Raw genomic sequence first — 9220 nt, forward strand, 5'->3', positions numbered from 1 at the left:
CCTTATCTCTAATAAAGTGAACACCAGCTCACTGGGATACGTGTAGACATCTACAATGTAAACACTCATTTCTGCAGATGCCACACGGAATTAAAAGCTAGGAACTCCCCTTTCTCCCTTTTAGTAATACAGGAAATGTATTATCGCAGAAATCTTAAGGATATTTGAAGAGTGCTATTAGGTGTCCTCTTCATCTTCTCTTGTTCTAAATAAAAAGAAAACTTTCAATTGTTCTTTCTGGGTCATTGGGTAAAAGGCATATATGCTTCAGGTGGGCAGTGTACCTTCTTTAGATGATGACAAGTTATTTGTCCAGTTCTAAGCAGCTCAGTCTGGAGTGTTTTTGTGGTCAATGCAGAGGAGGAGAAAATAGCTCAAAACTAGTAGGATGAAGCATAGGCCTGGAAAAGCCGCAGGCCATAAAGGGAGTCATGATGATTAGTTTAGACCAGATGCTTAACTTTTGCCCAGTTTTCTGTGATAATGTGGGAGGCAGTCAACATGAACCAACTCTACAAGGGAAAACTTGTATATATTAATTGCAGGATGACTGTTAACTATGAAAGTGAAGTTGTAATCAAATGTCATCTTAGGATGTAGCACGCAATTCCAGGAAACAGAAGAGTTAATGCTGATTTACATGATATTGTTGACAATTTATTTGAAATTCTGTTTACAGCTCCAGTTATTTGTCATTAAGTGAGCTGAAATTAAGCCCCAAAAGAAGAGATCTTAACATATTCAGGAAAACAGACAGTCTGTAATATCAGAGAAAAGCAAAGAGCCCACCTGATTACAAAAAGAAAAAGCTGGAAGGAAATATGATTGCTCTCTACAATCATCAGAAGGGTTAAAAAAAACTGTAAGAGCTACTTAAAGTACCAGATATTTTTATCACAAGAACAAAATATATACACTGTACTAATAAATTTAGAAAATAAATGAGTTTCAAAGTGTTAAAACTGGAAACATCAACAACAGCCTTCCAACTGAACGAAGAAGGACATAAAAACTTTACAAAATGGAAGGGATTATGTGATAACCTACCTATAATTCCAGGAAAACTCCTCAATGACCCAAAACCCCTGTGTTTCTAAACAGACAAATGCTGGGTGATAGAAGAGGTAAAAATGTCAGTCACAATAAATAACGTGTTGGAAGCAGCCAATCTTCTTCCACAGATTGTAGCATCTCAGTGTTCATGAGGAAATCACCTTATAAATGGGAAAGGAGAAAGGAGACAATGGGAAAAAAAGAAATGTATCAAGAACCAGGAGCAAAAAGTGAAATGAAAGTAAGCAGTAGAATGTGAAGGCAGGGAGACAAACCATGAGATAAGGTAGAGGCCATCCAAAAATGTAGAAAGTTTGCTGAACAGGTAAAAATCACCAAAAATATGTATGACCATATAAGCCTAGTATTTAATAAGGAGCATCAAGGAGGTTTTAGGGCACTGAGGGCACTCACAGGCTTTAATGGCCTTTACCAACTTCCCTTGAAGCCTTTCCCACCATCTGCCCATGGCCTCAGGAGCCCCATTTTGGCTCAGCCTGTCTCATCTCAGTGTACCTGTCTCTAGTCTTGGTTTTTGCCCCGCCTCCTAGATAGGCCGTAGAACATCCATTATGTAATCAATAAACATACAGATGGGTGCTTTTGAAACACAACAATCCAGATCATTTTGACATAATGTTGACCATGTGTCATAAACCAAGTTTAAATCTCTGGAGCTTAGCTTACTCCAGTAACCTCACACTAACAGTCGTTGCAGATCTACCTAGACAGATCAGTTGAACTAACCTCTGTAAAATATTTTTATCCAGCTTTATATGAGCTTTTTAATGCTGGTAAGCATTTGTTTTAGATCCACCTAGAAAGTGTCTAAGAATGTGACATCTAGTGAGCTATGGCATGAAAACTTGTATCTTTCACAGGTTGGTATGAACGCTTCAAAGACTGGACTTTTCCACTGAAATTATTTTTCCTTATATGGCCATATTTATTTGCTCTCAATTCATTGTAGTACCTCCAGAGCTGGCTTGTCCCGGAAGGGGTGTTGTATTTTAGATAGTAAGTTGGGTTGCAGTTGTTCATTGAATTTGTGCTTGGCCCATTGCAAGGAAATAATAAATTCATCTTGTCAGTTCAATAGCACAGGACTACTTCTGGGTATTCAGTGATTTAGTACCTACTTCCTGGTAACTAAAAAACAGTAACGTAAATTAATTATGAAGGTCACAAATCATGTCTTCCATTTGGTCAGCATTCAAGCTACAAACAAAGAAGTCCCTACGTCCCTAATATTCAGACGACTGAAGGAGATGGTTGTTGTACACAGGAAAAACAAATATAACAGTTCCTTGTAGGAATTTTTTATGTACTGATTGTTCTACCTACATTTGCGACTTGTGCCGAGGTTGTACAGATTAGAACATGTGGATCAGTGTTAACACATGTACAAAGTGCACAGTTTATGTTGGGTTTTAACTTGTGGTGTGGCTCAGAGTTTAGAGCACTCATTGAGTCATGAAAATCAGATATTTACAACATCTCTGTCTTGACAAATCCTCATGTAGATCAGACCAATTATTTCATGCAATGACACTAAATGGCACCTTGCTACTGTGCCACTAAGAACATTACAGCTTGGCTTCTGAGAGGCTGATGTATATATATAAATGATGGAAGTGCCACACATAGCAGGAGGTCTTCAGGGATCAGCTCCCTGGAGCCTATTTCCTACAGTCTCAGTCTACAGACACCCTCTCCAATCTGTCTGGTATGGATGGATTGTTGTATAAAAGTAACACTAGGAGCTATATTAGCTAGAGAAACTGAAGCTAACACATCTTATCATTGAGGAATATTCCCTAACCACCCTCTTTGACTCTTCATGCATACATTGCAATTATTGCAGCTAACTTAGCATTATGTAGCTCACTTAGTATTTCTGTACCATTTGTGTACTTTGCAAGATTTAGTGGAGAGAGGAGTACTTAACCTTCTCAACAGGAGGGCACAATGAAGTGGAAGGGATGGAAACAGGCCCTCTTGATGAAACAGAAAACATACCAATTTTCCTGTAGTCATCACTCCAGTGATGTGGCCTTTCCTTACACAGGACCTTTGCAGGAATAGCACAACTGAGCAAAATTGTAACTGGGAGACACCATCAGTGGCAAAAAAAAAAAAAAAAAAAAAAAAAAAAAGAGGATTTATAAAGCTGAAAGGGTTTATCTAGTTTTCAGCAAACAGGGAAATAGAAATCATACACAACATTTACAAGCAGCGGAACAGACACCTTAAAACTCAGAAACAGAGTAAATTGGTAAAAAACATGATATGAGGAACAAAAGTCCCTGGGCCACAACACAGGGATTGTAAATCAACTTGTCACAGACAAGGCAAAGAGATGAATACACACCATTGCAGTTGCATCACCTAATATCATAGCTCTCTAGAGTCGCTATTTCTCAAAAGCACCTTTTTTTTCCATTATTCCTCACAGGGAAACAGATCCCCACACATGTGCAAACTGAGACACCTAAGTTGATCGTTTAAATTATTAAAATGGTACCTGTGATATGTGCATAAGCCCAGAAAAATATCTTGTATATGTCTAGAAAATACTTTCTACAATGTGGCATTTGGAAACAAGGGAAGCAAGGAGAAGAAACAAACAAAACACTGTAAATGAAATTGTTAGGGAAGAAATGAATTGGTAGAAAATATTCTTATTACTTGCTAGAAAGGGTGAAAATTGTAAGGGAAATCAGCGTGCTACAGACAATCAGAACTTTTACCCAGAGCTGAAAGTCCACTTAAATTTTATCTCAGCTCCATGATGCCAATAACTCTATAGCTAGCACAGCTAAGAAATCCTGTAAACAACATTGAAAAAGAATTATTTTTAAATGCATCTTTCCAGTTTTCTTTTTTAACAGCATCCCCACTACTGAGCTTCTACCAGAGCCTTTGCTTTGCTGGAATAAAACTTTCTGTTTCCATTTAAATATTTTCCTATGTTTTGGGAAATTTTTGTTCTGATTAACATGAATGTGACAATAACACATTGAAGGCAACAAATCTAAATCAAGTGATGTTGCAGAGTATCTGCAGCCCAAGAGAAACTTGGAGATTGCTCAGATTGACGTGCACGTGCATTTGCTGATGTCAGCAAGGAAAGCTGTAACATGAAAGGTCAGTGAGGAACAGAAGACTTCTCAATTTCCCTGACAAGTGCTCTTCTGGCAAGGTGTAAACAGTGAACAAAAATGCAGGGGTATTCAGAGCTCCAGACTGGATTTTAAAACCTAGAGGTTGTCCTCAGTAAGGAAAGACAACTGAGATGATACATTGCCATGTCTGAAGCCATCTCCTTGTGCTTTTTCAGAAGCCTAATACCTGCTTGTCTTTAGAGCAAGACTTAAATAAGGTACTTCACACTGGCAGGAACAGCATCTCTGTAAGAGCCACCTCAAATGCCCAGAGGCATTTAATTAAGCACAGAGGACTGAAGGGAAGCAAGAGAAACACATTAGCATAAGAAAGGACATTAGACATACATGATTTATCACTAACATCTTTTGCAAGTAGCATCGAAACTTAAAGCATTCATCTCATTTATACTATTACTGTTTTATCAGAATAATAGGTAGAGCTTTAAGGTGCATGTAAAGCATCCATCTTCCCTGCAGTCCCTGTGGTAGTCCCTTTTTTATCACAAGAGCAGTACAAACTGGCCCTTGTGTAAGGAAGAACGAACCCTGTTATCTCTTGTAAACAGCTTTCCTGCAACTTTGGGATACACCTCAACTAAAAGCTGCTTCTTCTGAATTTTATTCCTTCTTTCCAATACTCATGCAATAAAAACAGAGCATGAAAGGGTGAAGTTTTTAAGCCCACCATGCTCCTCTTCAACAAGGTATGCTTTAGCCAAACACAACTTAACTGGATGTAATTCTCTGGCCTATTTTATTTAGAGAGGAGAACAAAAAAACTGAGTAATTCCTTCTAGTCTTAATCTCTATCAGTCCTCTGTGTACTGGAGAAAGGAAAAGCATTGTATAGTAATCAAGCAAGGCCTTCCATAGAGAAGAGAGTCTGTGTGATTTCAAATGGAAAAATAAAACACAGTTATCTCAGCAATAGACCCCGTAATAATGAATTAAACTAAACCATCATCTATCTATTAAGCTGTGATTGCTATTTGTCCATTGTGTTTCCTCCCTCTTCTGATGGGCATGTTAACGTTCCCTGTAATAAATTTTTAGTAGTGCATTAGTGACCTTATTTTCCCCACATTTGTAAGAAATCATATAAGAGGCTTGTGGGGGTGACATGTATCAGGTCAAGACAATCTTATTGTTGCTGTGCAGAGTCAGAAAACACATTTATTGTTACTTCCCTCTTCAAGGTGAAGGAGTCTATTTAAGGACTGCATGGACAAACTGTGTCTACCTGGCTGAGCTTTCAACTTGAAGCGAGGTGGGTGTCTGCTGACTCAAAGCGTTAAAGTTAATGTTTAATGAAAAAACTCTTCTACCGTGACACCACAGAAATGGGATAAATGTCAATGTTCTCAAAAAAACTTATTCAGCTCAAAGTTCAGGAGATCTAAGAAATATTTCTGTCACAGCATGCAGGCTAGTTGCACCTTATCCTACCTTTCTGGTCTCTGTAGCTATGTCCACAATAAGAGCATACACCAAGTAGTAGCTTAAAGATTGACATGCACCCAGATCATGCTCCATAAATCCACATCATTGTCAGAGGGATATTCATAGCTCAGACTTCAATGAACTGAACTCAGAGTTTTAAATAGCATCACTCTCTTCAGCAGACCACAGGGGTTCTTTTCTAAGAGACATCCTGAAGCTGATTTGAGCCTGTGTCAGCCAACAAACATGACTAAAAATGCAGAGTGCTAGGTCCTTGCATTCACCTGGCCTATTTAGGCTGTTTGAGGTATCTTCCTTTACGATGTAAAGAATTGCTCTTGGAAGTTTCTATTTCTCTATTCTGACTTAAAAAGGAAGCATTACTGCTTAGATCAGATACAGAAATGTATAGCATATGTCTGGTCAGGTGAATGCCACACATTATTAAATGCAGCTTCTTTCTCATTCTTTAGGTAAGGATACTGCTAAAACTACTCCTTTATCTCCTATTTTTATTTGTCTGGAAACTTGAAAGTCTGCCATAACATTTCACATCTGTTTACATAAATGCTGTGATACCTCACCACCACCATATTTTTCTATCAGATGAAAAAGTAGGATGAAAAACTCAACGGCCATTTAAAAGACAAATACCCCAAATCAGTTAGTAGATCCAGGTGTGCAACAATATTTACCAAAGAACACCACTTCTCCCATTGTATTTATAGCCATCATGATTGGGCTGAAGCTAATAAGGAGACACAAGGGAATTTCCTAGACACTAAAGACCGGCAGCTCAAGACGTGTGTATTTTTGATTGCCCTATGCAGCAGTTGCATGGGCATGTAAAGGCTGCTGGCTTTTGAAATGAGATGTTGCAGGTGGCTGTTCCCCATCACCTGGCAAGCTTATGTCAGAAACAAGACAATCAGGAACAAAGATGGGAAAGACAGACAGCCATTGACATGGCAGTTGCTTCAGCTGGTAAATATATCAGGCCAAAATGCAGGACCTACTGACTTTCTCCTATGCACAAAGTTTCCACTGTGATGCAGGGCTGCAGGATCAAGACCTTGTTTTCATTATTTAGCAGGATAAACATGTTGTACTCTCCACAGATGGTATGATCGAGGGCCCAAAGACATCTGTAAAAGTTTTTCTATTTAATAGGGAGCTTCATTCATACACAAATTACCTAAAAGAGTGGGAATAATTTCTTTTTCTCTAGAGAAATTGTTTCTGTTTCGAGCTGTGTATACAGAGGACAGTGTTTAAGGATCACTGCCTGTGTGCAATGTTTCCCCTGATTTCATTTCACTTTTTTCTTTGAGAAACCTGCCCAGTGCACAGCAGATCTGGCAGACAGGGGAGTCCGCATGCTGCAAACATGCCTTTGTCCTGTCTGGTGAAATTCTCAGCAGGTTTGGATGAGCTACAAGGAGTTTAAAACTGCCATTTTTAGTGCTCAGGGTAGAGCAGCATCTTGCCACAGTCACAAAGAGCAATCCAAGCTTTTGCAGAGGAAAGCTGAAACTGTTCTCCTAGTCACTGCTGCTTCAGGCTCATGTTATGGCTATTTACCTTTCTTCCCTTGGAGAGGCTTGAGGAGAATGTCTAAATGACCTGCTGTTTCCAGACCCAAATGTGATACAAGCCAAAGCCCATCTCAATGGGCAAAAGGTGAGGCAGGGAGTCAGGCCAAACTGGGTTTTCCCAAAAAGTCCAGCAAGCAAAAAAGTCCAACTCCACCCTCTGGATAAAGCATGTTCTTCCTCCTGGCAGCTAGTGTTGTCAATCTTTTTTGCTTAATGTTGGCAATATGTGAAGTTAAATGTTGACAGATTAAGCCTCGTTAATGGTGAGAGACGAATGTTTAATTTATTTAGAAGAACAAATATTGGAGTACATAAATATTGAAATATAATTTCTTCCAAGTCCCTGTTTGCATGTAAATCACCGGTACATGTATAGCGGCCATTTGTCTGTGGCTGTTGGATATTAGTTCACCTCACCAGGAAAATAGCTAAGTTGCTCTTTCTGTCCAAAAAAAAAAAAAAAAGAGAGAGAGAAGAAAAAGGGGGGCCAGGAGGAGGGAAAGCTAGGCATTGGGCAGTCTGCTAAGAAGGCAATGTGAGCTTTGCTGAGTGTAATTCTTAAGGACTGTGTATTCCAGCTACACTGGTGCATCAGCTTTCTGACACATACATGCTGGAGCACAGCTTTTGTTTGTACTTTCAGGTAACAGATCCCCATCTCGTGCACTGCACAGGCCACGTGAATTACAGCAGATCAAATGAGCACATTTGGCAAGCTCTTGAAAATCTTGGGTGAAAAGCCTTGTCCTGAGTCAAGTTTCTAGAGTTTGGATGCTTAAATCTGAACTACTCACCAAAAGCTTGCATTATAATCAATGAAGGGAAATGAGAATCTCTAAAGTATTATGTACCTTTTCCTAAGACAACTGTATAAGAGAGTTAAGACTAATCATTTTCTTGAGATGTACATAATTTTGCATTAACTACAAAGGCAATATTAAAGTGACTAAGATATGCATGAATACTCTTTCAAGACATATTGTGTGCCTGCGTGTCTGTGTTTATGTACCTGCATGCAATTTAAGATATAAAGTAATAATCTCAGAGAAAGTCCTGATTGAATGAACTTGACTTGACCCATTTTAAAATTTAGACATTTATTGAAAGGTATTTTCCCCAATAAGATTTCAACAAGAAGCCTTTTCTGCACCTCTGAAAGGACTTAATATAACCATTGCACATATGTTATGTGGGATATTCACTAGGGAAAACACTGTGTAATGAATAACACAAGATATTCATGGCTGAGGTATGGGTGAAAAACAATGAACTTTACTTGTGATTTTGCTCTTTTTAATCACTTCCTGCACAAATGAAGGAGCTCACAGGTCCTCACAATCAAACATTGCCGTCTGTCTTATCCTGTGGTACAGCAAGGATGAACAATAGATTTTTAACAAAGCTCTGCTTCCTCTCTTTGAGCTGTTCAAATGAAATACAGTTGCTACAAAGAAAAAATATGTATATACTTATTTTAGCTTTGCCACTTTCAAGTTTGAGTCTGTGATAGACTGTTATGTTCTTCTTGCTAAATAATTTGATTTTCATTCCAAATCCATAGACCCATTTTCAAGGAGAAAAAGCTGAGATAATTTTAAACTTAGTTTGGACAATGGTCTAATCCTACCTTTATAATAGAAAACTGAACAGTGCCGGGGCTCTTCTCCTCCCTATCCTCCCACAACAGCAGTGTCAAACAGACTTAGTCCAGGAGTTACCGTGAACAGGGCACCATTCCTAAAAGGTGCCTGGTGTCAGCCACCCTGCTTGGCAAGCTAAAGATTGACAAATATGTAAATTGTCCTCAGGACCAGAGAAAAGGCCATGGCACTGCCTGGTCCACCAGTATAGAAGTACCCTAAAAAAAAGCTGAGTTCTTTAAATCTCATAGCATGTGAGCCATTCTCGAACAGTAGTCTCACCATGACAGCAGCCCAATGTAGCATCACCTCCCAGCATCTATAG

The sequence above is a fragment of the Strix uralensis genome, chromosome 3 (assembly GCF_047716275.1).
Source record: "Strix uralensis isolate ZFMK-TIS-50842 chromosome 3, bStrUra1, whole genome shotgun sequence".
Taxonomy (NCBI): Eukaryota; Metazoa; Chordata; class Aves; order Strigiformes; family Strigidae; genus Strix; species Strix uralensis.